Genomic DNA, 17,007 nt, shown 5'->3' on the forward strand with positions numbered 1-17,007 from the left:
CAGACTACCAGAGATGGGGACAGTGTTCCAGAGTGATGGCGTGAGTATCTCTCCTCACTCTCCTCTCTCTCTATCCGTCTCTCTCTATCCGTCTCTCTCTCTCTCTCTCTCTCTCTCTCTCTCTTCTCTCCTCTCTCTCTCTCTCTCTCTATCCGTCTCCTCTCTCTCTTCTCTCTCTATCGTCTCTCTCTCTCTCCTCTCTCTCTATCCGTCTCTCTCTCTCTCTCTCTCTCTCTCTCTCTCCTCTCTCTCTCTCTCTCTCTCTCTCTATCCGTCTCTCTCTCTCTCTCTCTCTCTCTATCCGTCTCTCTCTCTCTCTCTCTATCCGTCTCTCTCTCTCCTCTCTCTCCTCCCTCTCTCTCTCGCTCTCTCTTCTCCCTCTCTCTCTCTCTCTCTCTCTCTCTCGCCTCTCTCTCTCTCTCTCTGTCTCTCTCTCTCTCTCTCTCTCGCTCTCTCTCTCTCCTCTCTCTCTCTCTCTCTCTCTCTCTCCTCTCTCTCTCTCTCTCTCTCTCTCTCTCTCTCTCCTCTCTCTCTCTCTCTCCTCTCTCTCTCTCTCTCCCTCTCTCTCTCTCTCTCTCTCTCTCTGTCTCTCTCTCTCCTCTCTCTGTCTCTCTCTCTCTCTCTCTCTCTCTCTCTCTCTCTCTCTCTCTCTCTCTCTCTCTGTCTCTCTCTCTCTCTCTCTATCTCTCTCTCTCTCTCTGTCTCTCTCTCTCTCTCTCTCTCTCTTTCTCTCTCTCTCTCTTTCTGTATTCAGGAAGTTGGATGTGTTTGGCTCTGAGTTGTTCCTTATCATCAGGAAATAGACCAGCCGGAAGGGGTGGTCCAGCCCCCTATACCTCAGAGGGAGCAGAGAGTGGAATTAAGATGCCATTAGGGAAGCCTCCTAAATCTAGGCTATGCTAAGACTGAGGCTCACAGTGATCCCAGGCACCACAGTCTAGCCACTGCTCCCTCCACAAAAAAAACAAAGAAGAAGAACAGAACACTGTTTTCATCTGTTTTCTGGGACCCTGTTTCCTTTATTGTTGTTTTTCACGGTCTTGAAGAGGGAGAGAGAGAGACAAGTTGGATGTTTAAGTATTTTCTATGGCGAGGAGAAGATGGCAAGGCATGTTTCTTGGGCAATGGGCTTGTGTCTGTGTGCGTGTGCATGTGTGTGTGTGTGTACTGTAGGAAGCTGCCATAAATCACCATCAGTACTTGCGGTAAACGGGTAATTTATAACAATGTTTTTATGATCTGTTCTACCAGGCCATGAAGTCCAATAACATTCAGGCCTCTCCAACAATAACCCCTCATTTATATTTTAAATAAAAGAATAAAGAATAAAGCGAAAGCAGGGAAATTTAGACATTTACTCTGCATGCAACTGGCTTTCTTTACTAACAGTGACTCAAATAGGTCTAACCTTTGATGGGTACAGCAGCATTCTCTACATTAAATACACCAAAACTCAATGACTAGAAATGAACATTTCTGAGGTCATAGAGTGGTAACCTTGACCTCTAACTATCCCCTAACTCTAACCCCTGACCTCTAACCCCTAATTCCTAACCCTGACCTTCTTTCCCAGGTGATAACAATATAACATTGCAGTTCTCTGAGACGAAAGTGGATCTACCTTTAATTTTACCTCACCTGTATCTTTACCTGTCTCACCTTTACCTGTCCTACCGTCACCTGTCTCACCTTTACCTTTGTCTCACCTTGACCTGTCTCACCTTTACCTGTGTCTCACTAGTGTCTCACCTTTATCTGGGTGATTCTCATGAAACCAGTTTTAAAATGTCTGTAGCAAATTGAGTTACAAAACCAGATTCATCTGCAAAAATCAACTATCATTCTGAGGACCAAAGATGTCTAGTTTTAGGGAAAGTGTTTTATTTTTTATACAATTTTGTACACCCCAAATTCTCATTAGTGTATTACCTACGGATTAAATTCTCGGTTCATTTTTTACAATTTTACTTTAGAAAAAACTTTATTTTTTTTTTTTTTTTTTTTTTACACCAAATGTGTAGCTGTAGTTTGTCCATAAATCATAAAAATAGTATACTAGTTGTAATTTACATTACACTATGATATGTATTACGTATAAACACAGTAGCTCTGTTCGAATACTCATATTAACCTCACTAACCTTACTATTTGTGACATAAATTAAGTATGTAGTATGCTTATTGGTCATAGTATGGATATAGATAGTATGCCAAAAGTTCCCGGATGTCGTACTACATTCGCTAAAATACGAAGTATACAAGCAGTGGAGACTATATCCGTGCTTTTATGGCCCGTAATGCAATTCTTCAGAAAATGGGCGTGGCTTCACAACATTTTCAGATTTGAAGAAAATGGCAGAAAATATGCAGCCAAAGTCCAACGAGAGCGGATACAAATTCATTGCTTTAACTAATTATGACAAATGTTAAGAAAATGTTGAGCAATGTAATAAAGTAATGACTTTTCAAATAAGTTCAACACGTTATGTTGGCTGACAATTTTTTTGCTACGCTTTCCTTATGAACCACATAGCATATCATTACAGCAGTAGGTACCGGTATGTTAGCTAGCTAGCTAGCTACCTAAGTTAACGTCAGTTGGCTACTAATACATCGAACTTGCCAGTATATTAACTATCTGCTATCTAACTAACTACCCAACGTTTATTGACTTGCTTATTCACGTCATTCTTATCTTAGCTAAGTGGTATAGTCGTTGTGCGTTCTCAATGGACATTGTTCATTCAGTGCGTTCGTAAATTCGCTCTGGCTATCTACTCCGTTTCAGAGCACTCTCGTCTGAGTGTGCCAGAACGCAGAATAACTAATGAATGTACAAACGCTCAACACCAGTTGAACATGGCCGGTGTCAGTAAACGTCAGTAAAAAAAAAAAACGTCATTGAATTGTTGCCAGCAGCACAGTTACAGTCACTGACGCTCTGGATAACATGAAAACAGCCTAACCAGCTCTGCTAGGGAGAGTAAATGGTCAGAGTGAGGTGTTCTCTCATTTGTGTCTGGTAGTAGCTAGCAAGCTAGCCAACGTTAGCCTAGCTTGGGTGCTTGACTACCGTTGTTAGGTCAGAACGCTCGGATCAACCCTACTCCTCCTCCAGAGCGTCCAGTGTGCGCTCTGAACGCTCTGACTTTACGAACACCCAGAGGGCACTCTGAGCGATTGAATTTACAAACACGAAGTCTAGCAAGAGGTTGTATAGCATCAGCATCAACCTCCGGTAGACAGGCGTAACGCTTCAGTTGTTAAATAAAGTTTTATTCACCCATGATGCATCATCTAGAGGAGTAGTCCTTAGATGAGCACAAGTTAAGTTAATTTATCCACGTATATGCCTTCCGAATGAGGTTCTTATTCTCCAACACCCCCTTTACCCCACTTGGCCTTCTCATTACCAAAATGTCTAAAAAGATCAAACTGGGAAAAAGTCTGATTAATTGTTATTATAATGTATTAATTTTATTTGAAATATATATATTGTTTCAGTGTTATGTTTAACTCCTGCCTTTTCATTAGGGGAGCAATGTTAAAAAATATTAGAAATATTGATTTGTTTATAACTTTTTGGGACTTAGAAAACTGTTACAGTAATGATAATTTTTGGGAAATTGTGGTAAAATGCATAATATCTGATAGAAACACATTATAATAATTATGAAATAGGTAAATACAGATCCTAATCTCAGTGATTTAAAAGGAAATTCCGTGACAAATTACACTTGAGATTATCATTTATTTTGACAGTTTCGTGAAAATGACCCACCTGTGTCTCACCTTTACCCGTCTCACCTTTACCTGTGTCTCACCTTTACCTGTGTTCCACTCTGTGTCTCACCTTTACCTGTGTCTCACTCTGTGTCTCACCTTTACCTGTGTTCCACTCTGTGTCTCACCTTTACCTGTGTTTCACACTGTGTCTCACCTGTGTCCACTACAGGTATCGTACGTACCGGAGGCCCAGGTACAAGGTGACCTATAAGATGGTGATGGAGATGGAGTGGATGTGTTGTCATGGTTACTCCGGGGACAACTGCTATGACATTCCATTGGGTACCGGGGACAGCCAGTTCACAGCGGGACGACCCCAACGACCCCAACGACCCCACGTCACAGAGACCAAATAAAACAATGGAGCTGGGGAGCGGGGACAGCCAGTTCACAGCGGGACGACCCCACGTCACAGAGACCAAATAAAACAATGGAGCTGGGGAGCGGGGAGGAGAGAGAGTTGGTTTCAACACCTCTCTCACACATCACCTCTGACACAGTTATAAATATAGGGTACATCAGCTTATTTCAATTCCAGAGAACAGTCCGAGTCCATTTGCTTGGATGCGTTCACGCTTGGAAATGTTATAGCCTTGTGGTTCAATACTTGGTTTGGAAAACTCTAATTTAAATAACTCTTAGGGCCAATTTCCCAGGCACAGATTAAGCCTAGTCCTGGACTAAACAGTGCTTTCAACTGAGAATCTCTGTCTGGGAAAACTGTTAGTTTTGAATGTTGAAACCTTACATAATGTGGAACTGCCCCCTAGTCACAGCCTGGCATGAAGTAATGAACTGCCCCCTAGTCACAGCCTGGCATGAAGTAATGAACGGCCCCCTAGTCACAGCCTGGCATCACAACCTGGCCTGGCATGAAGTAATGAACTGCCCCCTAGTCACAGCCTGGCATGAAGTAATGAACTGCCCCCTAGTCACAGCCTGGCATGAAGTAATGAACTGCCCCCTAGTCACAGCCTGGCATGAAGTAATGAACTGCCCCCTAGTCACAGCCTGGCATGAAGTAATGAACTGCCCCCTAGTCACAGCCTGGCATGAACTAATGAACTGCCCCCTAGTCACAGCCTGGCATGAAGTAATGAACTGCCCCCTAGTCACAGCCTGGCATGAAGTAATGAACTGCCCCCTAGTCACAGCCTGGCATGAAGTAATGAACGGCCCCCTAGTCACAGCCTGGCATGAAGTAATGAACGTTTGGGGGGGTGAGAAGGGGGGTATATGATGGGGTGTTATTCTATGTATTTACCAGTATGTGGAAGCAGCAGAACTCTTTTATTGTCCAAGTCAAATGTCCCCTCGGGGACAATAAAGTATATAATCTCATAACCCTGTCTCCCTGCTCCAGGTGATGAAGAAAAGATGAGACAGATGGAAGAGACGATCCAGAGGTTGACCAAGGACCTCCATGACATGCAGTCCACCATGACAGGGATGAACTTGAGGCTCCACCACGGAACCAGGTCAGACAACAACAAAAAAACACACACACACCATGAACCAGAGGCTCCACCATGTGTCCAGCAGGTGACACAGAGAGAGTCTGCCTCCCAAATGGCACCCTATCCCCTATATAGTGCACTACTTTTGACCAGGACTTTTGCTCCAGCAATGTGTTAAACGCTGGGTCATGGCGTTCAGCCAAGGTCTGGAACCTTTCCATGAGACCACGAAGCAACACCTTGTGCCTTCTAATGGTGGCTCTTTGGGAGGAGATGGCCCGAGTCTGCTGGGTCAGTCATGGCCAGTTCGTACTATCACGTTTCAGGAGAAGACCCAGATGCAGACAGTGTTGAAGTAACACAAGTTTATTACAAAAACAGGAGGCAGGCAAAACGACAGGTCAATGGCAGGCAGAGGTCAGTAATCCAGATCAGAGTCCAAAAGGTACAGAACGGCAGGCAGTCTCAGGGTCAGGGCAGGCAGAATGGTCAAAACCAGGAAAACTAGAAAACAGGAACTTGAGAAAGACAGGAGCAAGGGGAAAACCGCTGGTAGGCTTGACGAAACAAAACAAATTGGCAACAGACAAACAGAGAACACAGGTATAAATACACTGGGGATAATGGGGAAGATGGGAGACACCTGGAGGGGGGTGGAGACAATCACAAAGACAGGTGAAACAGATCAGAACAGCACTACTTTTGACCCAAAGGGCTCTGGTAGTAGGGAATAGGGTACTGTTTGGGACGGAGACTAAGAGAGTACACCACAGTGTTTTACTGCTCCCAAAAGTGACTTTAGGAGCTATAATTAATAACTATTTTTAATAACTATTATTATTAACTATTCTGAATAACTATTATTAATAACTATTATTATTATCTATTATTAATAACTATTATTAATAACTATTATTATGATCTATTATTATATATTATTCATAACTAGTATCAATAACGATTATTGATAACGATTATTATTAACTATTATTAATAACTATTATCAATAACTATAATCAATAACTATTATTAATAACTATTATTAATAACTATTATTAATAACTATTATTAATAACTATTATTAATAACTATTATTATTATATATTATTATTATATATTATTAATAAAGTGTATTATTAACTATTATTAATAACTATTATTATTAGCTATTATTAATAAATATTATTATTATTATATATTATTAATAACTATTAATAACTATTATTATTATATATTATTATTATATATGATTAATAACTAGTATCAATAACTATTATTAATAACTATTATCAATAACTATTATCAATAACTATTATTAATAACTATTATTAATAACTATTATTAATCACTATTACTATTAGCAATGATTAATAACTATTATAAATAACTATTATTATATATTATTAATAAATATTATTAATAAATATTATTATGATATATTATTAATAACTAGTATCAATAACTATTATTAATAACTTATCAATAACTATTATCAATAACTATTATTAATATGTATTATTAGTAGCTATTATTATTATATATTATTATTATATATTATTAATAACGATTATTATTAACTATTATTAATAGCTATTATTATTATCTATTATTATTATCTATTATTATTATCTATTATTAATATTTATTATTAGTAGCTATTATTATTATTATATATTATTATATATTATTAATAACGATTATTATTAACTATTATTAATAACTATTATTATTAACTATTTTTATTAGCTATTATTAATAACCATTATTATTAGCTATTATTAATAACTATTATTATTAACTATTATGATTGACTATTATTAATGGTGGAATGTTGTAAAGAGTGATGGAAACAAATGTCTGATTTATTTTCTACAAATAAACCTGATACTGGTCAAACAGAAATACTATGTACAGGACTGATATCTGGATTGGTTTTTCCCAGCATATCTTATCCAGCATCAATACTTATTTTCAATGTGCTCATAACCTTTATTTTGGACCCCACAGGCCAGGCCTGAACGGAGGCAGGACCCCTGCAGACACGGCCCAGCCTATGAAGGAGACCCACAGCATTCAGACCAAGCTTGACCAACTGGACAATCGCACGCAGGCACACACACGCACACACGCTTGCACGCAGGCACACACACACGCACACACTCATACATATAATTTCTGTGTAAACGAACAATAAAAGCTCCTCTCCTCTCCTCTCAGGTCCACGACCAGACCCTGCTGTCCATCAACAAGCACCTGGTCAACGGTAACGGAGGTTCCCGTGGCAACAAGCTGGAGGGGGCTGTCACAGGCAAGATGAACGCCATGAAGGAGGAGATCCTCGGGGAGCTGGAGAGGAGGGTCAGTCTGTCGTGCTCCTCCTGCCAGAGCGGGGTGGAGGACATGAGGAGGCAGCAGAAGAGTGACCAGGAGAGGATCAGGTATGGAGGAATATTACTGCCAACAACAGAAATTGAATCTGAATTCAATCATATTGAATTAGGATTTAGAAATTAGATTTCATTGCCTGTGTATCAAGTTGACAACCTGCAATGTCAAGGCAATACAAGTTAAACACATATTGAATTCAGTTAAAATTATTTGTTGGAATTAATGGCACCCCATAACTAGTGCTCTGGAGAAGCTGCTGCCCTCCATGGACCACCATTACCGCCACAACATGGGCGTCCCCAGGAGGGAGATGGAGCGCACCCAGGGCTGCTGCAACACCCTCACTGAGCTGGGCAGGAGTTGAAGGTTAACACCGCCTCACAAGGCTATGACGTCATCAAAGGGCGCTTGGACAAGGAGCTGGGTGGGGGGTTCGGGCAGCGGAGGAGGAGGAGGAGGAGGAGGAGAGAAAGGAGGGAGGACGAAGGTGATGGAGGAGATGCTGAACAGTAGGCTGAGGAGGGAGGAGGAGGCTGAACAACACCGTGAGGAAGACAGAGCAGAAGTGCACCAACACAGGAAACATCATGAATGACAACCTGCAGAGAGAGGTCACCGCCGTCCGCAACATGGTCCTCAGCTGCATGGACGACCACGGATACAGGATAGGCAAGGTAGATAGATATATCATGACTAATGTTTTGCAGCTCTGTGCATAGGCCTACATTTAAAAACATATGTTGGAATGGGGTTAAGCCCCTGCGACAGACTAGTGTCCTGTCCAGGGGTTGTACTTGTACCACCCCTCATCATTGTCAAACGCTCCCTAAAACACTTTAGCGAGCAGGCCTTCCTAATTGACCTGGCCCAGGTATCCTGGATGGATATCGATCTCATTCCGTCAGTAGAGGATGCCTGGTTGTTCTTTAAAAGTGCTTTCCTCTCCATCTTAAATAAGCATGCCCCATTCAAAAAATTCATAACTAAGAACAGATATAGCCCCTGGTTCTCCTCAGACTTGACTGCCCTTGACCAGCACAAAAACGTCCTGTGGCGTACTGCATTAGCATCGAATAGGCCCCGCGATATGCAACTTTTCAGGGAAGTTAGGAACCAATATACATAAGCAGTTAGGAAAGCAAAGGCTAGCTTTTTCAAACAGAAGTTTGCATCCTGTAGCACTAACTCCAAAAAGTTTTGGGACACTGTAAAGTCCATGGAGAATAAGAGCACCTCCTCCCAGCTCACCACTGCAATGAGGCTAGGAAACTCTATCACCACCGATAAATCTACAATAATCGAGAATTTCAACAAGCATTTTGCTACGGCTGGCCATGCTTTCCACCTGGCTACCACTACCCCGTACACCAGCTCTGCACCCTCTGCTGCAACTTGCCCATGCCCCCCCAGCTTCTCCTTCACACAAATTCAGACAGCTGATGTTCTGAAAGAGCTGTAAAATCTGGTCCCCTACAAATAATCTGGGCTAGACAATCTAGATCCTTTCTTTCTAAAAATAGCCACCAAAATTGTCGCAACCCCTATTACTAGCCTGTTCAACCTCTCTTTCGTAACGTCTGAGATCCCCAGAGATTGGAAAGCTGCCGCGGTCAACCCCCTCTTCAAAGGGGGTGACACTCTAGATCCAAACTGTTACAGACCCATATCCATCCTGCCCTGCATTTCGAAAGTTTTTGAAAGCCAAGTTAACAAACAGATCACCGACCATTTCGAATCCCACCGTACCTTCTCCGCTATGCAATCCGGTTTCCAAGCTGGTCATGGGTGCACCTCAGCCACGCTCAAGGTCCTAAACGATATTATAACCGCAATCGATAATAGACAGTACTGTGCAGCTGTCTTCATCGACCTGGCCAAGGCTTTCGACTCTGTCAATCACCTCATTCTTATTGGCAGACTAAATAGCCTTGGTTTCTCAAATGACTGCCTCGCCTGGTTCACCAACTACTTCTCAGATAAAGTTAAATGTGTCAAATCAGAGGGCCTGTTGTCTGGACCTATGGCAGTCTCTATGGGGGTGCCACAGGGTTCGATTCTTGGGCCGACTCTTTTCTCTGTGTATATCAATTGGGTCGCTCTTGCTGCTGGTGACTCTCAGATCCACCTCTACGCAGACGACACCATTTTGTATACATCTGGCCTTTCATTGGACACTGTGTTAACAAACCTCCAAACGAGCTTCAATGCCATACAACACTCCTTCCGTAGCCTCCAACTGCTCTTAAACACTAGTAAAACTAAATGCATGCTCTTCAATCGAAAGCTGCTGGCACCCGCCCACCCGACTAGAATCACTACTCTCGACGGGTCTGACCTACAGTATGTGGACAACTACAAATACCTAGGTGTCAGGTTAGACTGTAAACTCTCCTTCCAGACTCACATTAAGCATCTCCAATCCAAAGTTAAATCTAGAATCAGCTTCCTATTTCGCAACAAAGCCTCGTTCACTCATGCTGCCAAACATGCCCTCGTAAAACTGACTATCCTACCGATCCTTGACTTCGGCGATGTCATTTACAAAATAGCCTCCAACACTCTACTCAGCAAATTGGATGTAGTCTATCACAGTGCCATCCGTTTTGTCACCAAAGCCCCATATACTACCCACCACTGTGACCTGTACACTCTTGTTGGCTGGTCCTCACTACATATTCGTCGCCAAACCCATTGGCTCCAGGCCATCTATAAATCACTGCTAGGCAAATCTCCACCTTATCTTAGCTCATTGGTCACCATAGCAACACCCACCCGTAGTATGCGCTCCAACAGGTATATCTCACTGGTCATCCCCAAAGCCAACACCTCCTTTGGCCGCCATTCTCTGCTGCCAAAGACTGGAACGAACTGCAAAAATCTCTGAAGCTGGAGACTCTTATCTCCCTCACTAACTTTAAGCATCAGTTGTCAGAGCACCTTACCGATCACTGCACCTGTACACAGCCCTTCTGAAATTAGCCCACTCAACTACCTCATCCCCATATTGTTATTTATTTTGCTCATTTGCACCCCAGTATCTCTATTTGCACATCATCTCTTGCACATCTATTATTCCAGTGTTAATACTAATTGTAATTATTTTGCACTATGGCCTATTTATTGCCTTACCTCCATAACTTGCTACATTTGCACACACTGTATATATATTTTCTGTGGTATTTTTGACTTTATGTTTTGTTTTACCCCATATGTAACTCTGTGTTGTTGTTTTTATCGCACTGCTTTGCTTTATCTTGGCCATGTCGCAGTTGTAAATGAGAACTTGTTCTCAACTGGCTTACCTGGTTAAATAAAGGTTAAATAAAAAAATAAAACAATAAAAATAGGGCTATTGCTGTGACCGTATTACCGCCACACCGGGGGTCACGAGTGATGAAGGCAGTCAAATTCCACGTGACCGTTTAAGTCATGGTAATTAGGCTTCTCCAAGCTCTGATGCTGCTGATGGTCATTAGTAGCCTACCAAACTTGCTAACTACCTGGTACTCAGCACTCTATTGTCCCTCTAATCACTCTGACATCAATGCAAATGTAATCGAAAATCGAATCAAACACTTCATGAGAGCCCATGAGCTCATGTTGCGCAACATTTCTATAGGCTTTGCAATTGGTTGAGAAAACAGTGAGTGATGGCCTCTATTAAAAAGAGGAGGATCCCATCAGCTTTCTATAAGCTAGGCCTACTATATTTATTTTTCAACTTTCCGAATATTAAGCACATTGGTTCTCTTTACAACAGGAGTATAGCCTACCTGGCTTATTTCTATAACCACCCCTGTTGTACAGGTTTACTTCCCATTATTTCTATAACCACTCCTGTTGTACAAGTTTACTACCCATTATTTCTATAACCACCCCTGTTGTACAAGTTTACTACCCATTATTTATATAACCACCCCGGTTGTACAGGTTTACTACCCATTATTAGTTATAACCACCCCTGTTGTATAGGTGTACTACCCATTATTAGCTAAAACCACCCCTGTTGTACAAGTTTACTACCATTATTTCTATATCCACCCCTGTTGTATAGGTTTACTACCCATTATTAGCTATAACCACCCCTGTTGTATAGGTTTACTACCCATTATTAGTTATAACCACCCCTGTTGTATAGGTGTACTACCCATTATTAGCTAAAACCACCCCTGTTGTACAAGTTTACTACCCATTATTTCTATAACCACTCCGATTGTATAGGTCTACTACCCATTATTAGCTAAAACCACCCCTGTCGTACAGGTTTACATACCCATCATTAGCTAAAACCACCCCTGTTGTACAGGTTTACTACCCTGAATGACTCAGTGAAGGGGCTGGGTCGTGCAGTTCAAAGGCATGGGAACACCCTCACAGACCTGGGCTCTACCAAGGATAACATCCTTTCTGAGGTTAGAAATACTTTTATTGTCTGTTCTTCACAGAAATGTACTTTAAGTACAGAAAGTACACTGCAGTTGCATTGTTTGCAGACAGACAATTGCATCAGACATCAGTGGTGGTCGGTGCCTTATTTCTATTACAGCATATTGGATGACAGTCATTCGTATTCCATTCACCCAGTTCAATGTAACATCGATAGGTTTAGGCTACTACATGATACTAGAATTTTCCCTATACCCATCATGAGATTGCTACAACCTTCGAATTAAAGTTTACAACGTAGGTGCACAGGTCGAGAGAATTTTTTTTTGTAATCAAGGTGAGTGACGGACAGTGAGTAACACATTCAGTACCGCCTTGTACACGCTTGCTTGCATCTACAGTTGAAGTCGGAAGTTTACATACACCTTAGCCAAATACATTTAAACTCAGTTTTTCACAATTCCTGACATTTAATCCTAGTAAAAATGCCCTGTCTTAGGTCAGTTAGGATCACCACTTAATTTTAAGAATGTGAAATGTCAGAATAATAGTAGAGAGAATTATTTATTTCAGCTTTTGTTTATTTCATCACATTCCCAGTGGGTCAGAAGTTTACATACACTCAATTAGTATTTGGTAGCATTGCCTTTAAATTGTTTAACTTGGGTCAAACGTTTCGGGTAGCCTTCCACAAGCTTCCCACAATAAGTTGGGTGAATTTTGGCCCATTCCTCCTGACAGAGCTGGTGTAACTGAGTCAGGTTTGTAGGCCTCCTTGCTCGCACACACTTTTTCAGTTCTGCCCACAGATTTTCTATAGGATTGAGGTCAGGGTTTTGTGATGGCCACTCCAATACCTTGACTTGGTTGTCCTTATGCCATTTTGCCACAACTTTGGAAGTATGCTTGGGGTCATTGTTCATTTGGAAGACCCATTAGCGACCAAGCTTTAACTTCCTGACTGAGGTCTTCAGATGTTGCTTCAATATATCCACATAATTTTCCTTCCTCATGATGCCATCTATTTTGTGAAGTGCACCAGTCCCTCCTGCAGCAAAGCACCCCCACAGCATGATGCTGCCACCCCCGTTCTTCACGGTTGGGATGGTGTTCTTCGGCTTGCAAGTACCCCCTTTTTCCTCCAAACATAATGATGGTCATTATGGCCAAACAGTTCAATTTTTGTTTAATCAGACCAGAGGACATTTCTCCAAAAAGTATGATCTTTGTCCCCATGTGCAGTTGCAAACCGTAGTCTGTCTTTTTTATGGCGGTTTTGGAGCAGTGGCTTCTTCCTTGCTGAGCGGCCTTTCAGGTTATGTCGATATAGGACTTGTTTTACTGTGGATATCGATACTTTTGTACCTGTTTCCTCCAGCATCTTCACAAGGTCCTTTGCTGTTGTTCTGGGATTGATTTGCACATTTCGCACCAAAGTACGTTCATCTCTAGGAGACATAACGCATCTCCTTCCTGAGCAGTATGACGGCTGCGTGGTCCCATGGTGTTTATACTTGCGTACTATTGTTTGTACAGCTGAATGTGGTACCTTCAGGCGTTTGGAAATTGCTCCCAAGGATGAACCAGACTTGTGGAGGTCTACAATTTTTTTTCTGAGGTCTTGGCTGATTTCTTTGTATTTTCCCATGATGTCAAGCAAAGAGGCACTGAGTTTGAAGGTAGGCCTTGAAATACATCCACAGGTACACCTCCAATTGACTCAAATGATGTCAATTAGCCTATCAGAAGCTTCTAAAGCCATGACATAATTTTCTGGATTTTTCCAAGCTGTTTAATGGCACAGTCAACTAAGTGTATGTAAACTTCTGACCCACTGGAATTGTGATACAGTGAAATAATCTGTCTGTAAACAATTGTTGGACAAATTACTTGTGTCATGCTGTTACGTGTGACGTGTTTTTCTTTCTCCCCATTTTCCCTGTGTAGTCTGTCTGTGTGTTCGGGGCATTACAGGTGTGCTGAGTTGCGGCTGACGATGGTTGGCGTGGCTTCGGTCCGGAGTCCTGGCAGCTGTAGCTGATTGACGAGAGTATACCTGTTTGCCGTGTGAGCTCGAAGAGGGGGGGGGGGAGAGGACACTTGTTGTTTGGCTGTTTGGGTATTGGTTGTTATAATTTATCTTTGTTTGTGTTCCAGCCGGTCCTCCTGATGTACTCCACCCTACCTAGGTCCTGGAGAAGGGGAAAGGTAGATCTGCCCATGGGTGTACATTCACATGTAGATAACCCATTGTTTTACACACTAGGGTAGCCAGGCGGGTGTCACCCCTGTATTTTTTGGTAAACAGGTAGGAAAGTGGGTTAGGGTTTAGAGTGTGATAGGAAGGATTAGGTGTGTAGAAGAGGAGGGACCTTTTGTTTATTTTCATTAATTGGACCCCGTTCCCAAATATTCCCTTCTCTTACCTTCCCTGGTTTGTTTGATTGATTTGTTGTTTCCTTACTGTTTCTTTATGGGTGTTTGTATATTTTGTTTAAGTACCTTACTAAACGTCCCCCGAGGGATAACCTTGAGATCTGGTTGTTGTCTGGTTATTTTAGTTCATTACACCCCACATTTCTTCCCCATCCATCTAGTTTACCTTGTGTGCGCAGGCCCAGGCATTTACGTCTCCTCCTCAGACGAACTACACCCGAGGGGAGAACGTAACACATGCACAAAGTAGATGTCCTAACCGACTTGCCAAAACTATAGTTTGTTAAAAAATTAATGTGTGGAGTGGTTGAAAAACAAGTTTTAATGACTCCAACCTAAGTGTATGTAAACTTCTGACTTCAACTGTAGCTGATCTAGCCTGCAATCAGTAGTCCAAAGAGTTGCAAACAAGTTTCTATTGGACAAATTCAGGTATGTTTATTCCTGTTTCATTCCGTTTCCTTACGTTTATGAAACGTTTTAACAGAATCGGCGGAATGAACACACCCCTGATCACCCCCAAACACAGTTCACTTTCATAGCAGCCACATACAAACAGCATGATCTTTTTGCTTGTTGTATAATTCCTTCTCGCATCAATGCGCTATTCTGTGACCAGGTGAAAAAACCTTTCCAAGCCAAACCTTCATACCATAGCCGCTAACCGCTACACAAAACCTACATTGTTGTCACCATATTAGCTAACGTCATAGTCAACATAGCTACTAGAACAACTAACGTGTTAGTAAACCCGCTACAATCATGCAGTACAACTATTGTCTTTCTCTCTCTTTGAGTCAACTACTCACCACATTTTAAGCACTGCAGTGCTAGCTAGCTGTAGCTTATGCTTTCAGTACTATATTTATTCTCTGATCCTTTGATTGGGTGGACAACATGTCAGTTCATGCTGCAAGAGCTCTGATAGGTTGGAGAACGTTCTCTGGAAGTTGTCATAATTACTGTGTAAGTCTATGGAAGGGGGTAATAACCATGAGCCTCCTAGGTATTGTATTGAAGTCAATGTACCCAGAGGAGGACGGAAGCTAGCTGTCCTCCGGCTACTCCGTGGTGCTACCCCAGAGAGTACTGTTGAGGTTACGGTAGACCTTCATTTCAAAACAGTATGTTTTATTATTTGGTGACGTGAATATATTTAGTATAGTTTTATCTAAAAATAACTTTTTTTATGTTTTACAATTTTTTTAATGAAATTCACTGAAGAGGATGGTCCTCCCCTTCCTCCTTTGAGGAGCCTCCACTGTCAGACATACAGTCATGATAAACACATACAGCTAGTCTCAGCTAGACTGGTTACCAGTCTTTGTTAGCTAACGTTCCATTCCTTACCACTCCTGTCATTTGCCAAAGAGACTGTCCTTACCACTCCTGTCATTTGCCAAAGAGACTGGCCTTTCGGCAATCATAACGTTCAATGTGCAGCCGGATTTACGGCGCAGTTGCTGATTGGTAGTTGGAAACAACAGCAATATTTTCCATGACAAGAAGAACAACAACAGACAATGGCGCTAGGACCTGCTGCGATCATTCCCTTGTGAGAAGGCAGTTTCAACGCAAGATAATGTTGTCAACGCCAGATAATTTTGTCAACGCAAGATAATGTTGTCAATGCAAGATAATGTTGTCAACGCAAGATAATGTTGTTCAAAGTGGCTAGAGAGGGAAACAATGATGCAGAAAATATGAGCCTACAAGAACCAATCAAACTTTTGCTTCAGTTGCATCCAATTAATGAGAGGAAAGAAATGGCACCTGTCGTCATTCCTCGTACATACAGTGTATTCGGAAAGTATTCAGGCACCTTCACTTTTTCCACGTTTTGTTACATTACAGCCTTATTCTAAAATTGATAAAATACGTTTTTTTCCTCATCACATTACCGTATAATGACAAAGCGAAAACAGGTTTTTAGAAATGTTTGCAAATGTATTAAAAATTAAAAACAGAAATACCTTATTTACATAAGTATTCAGACCCTTTGCTATGAGACTCGAAATTGTGTTCAGGTGCATCCTGTTTCCATTGATCATCCTTGATGTTTCTACAACTTGATTGGAGTACACCTGTGGTAAATTCAATTGATTGGACATGATTTGGAAAGGCACACACCTGTCTATATAAGGTCCCACCGTTGGTAGTACATGTCAGAGCAAAAACCAAGCCATGAGGTCGAAGGACTTGTCCGTAGAGCTCTGAGACAAGATTATGTTGAGGCACAGATCTGGGCAAGGGTACCAAAACATTTCTGCAGCATTGAAGGTCCCAAAGAACACAGTGGCCTCCATCATTCTTAAATGGCAGAAGTTTGGAACCACCAAGACTCTTCCTAGAGCTGGCTGCCTGGCCAAACTGAGCAATCGAGGGAGAAGGGCCTTGGTCAGGGAGGTGACCAAGAACCCGATGGTCACTATGACAGCGCTCCAGAGTTCCTCTGTGAAGATAGGAGAACCTTCCAGAAGGACAACCATCTCTGTGGCACTCTACCAATCAGGCCTTTATGGTAGAGTGGCCAGACGGAAGCCACTCCTCAGTAA

At 41.9% G+C, this 17,007-nt stretch overlaps 1 pseudogene across 1 annotated transcript in view; it reads left to right on the top strand.

The window, feature by feature from the left end:
- LOC311106744 (EMILIN-1-A-like) overlaps nucleotides 1–17,007 on the top strand; it is a 42,955-nt pseudogene that overhangs the window by 4,800 nt on the left and 21,148 nt on the right. The window contains exons 3-10 of the transcript in view: nucleotides 4–40; nucleotides 3,955–4,193; nucleotides 5,149–5,263; nucleotides 7,250–7,352; nucleotides 7,460–7,680; nucleotides 7,871–8,304; nucleotides 13,964–13,990; nucleotides 14,174–14,240. The product of the transcript in view is annotated as an EMILIN-1-A-like (transcript). The remainder of the gene's footprint in view (nucleotides 1–3; nucleotides 41–3,954; nucleotides 4,194–5,148; nucleotides 5,264–7,249; nucleotides 7,353–7,459; nucleotides 7,681–7,870; nucleotides 8,305–13,963; nucleotides 13,991–14,173; nucleotides 14,241–17,007) is intronic.

The sequence above is a fragment of the Coregonus lavaretus genome (assembly GCF_964263955.1).
Source record: "Coregonus lavaretus genome assembly, chromosome: 31".
In the NCBI taxonomy this organism is placed as follows: Eukaryota; Metazoa; Chordata; class Actinopteri; order Salmoniformes; family Salmonidae; genus Coregonus; species Coregonus lavaretus.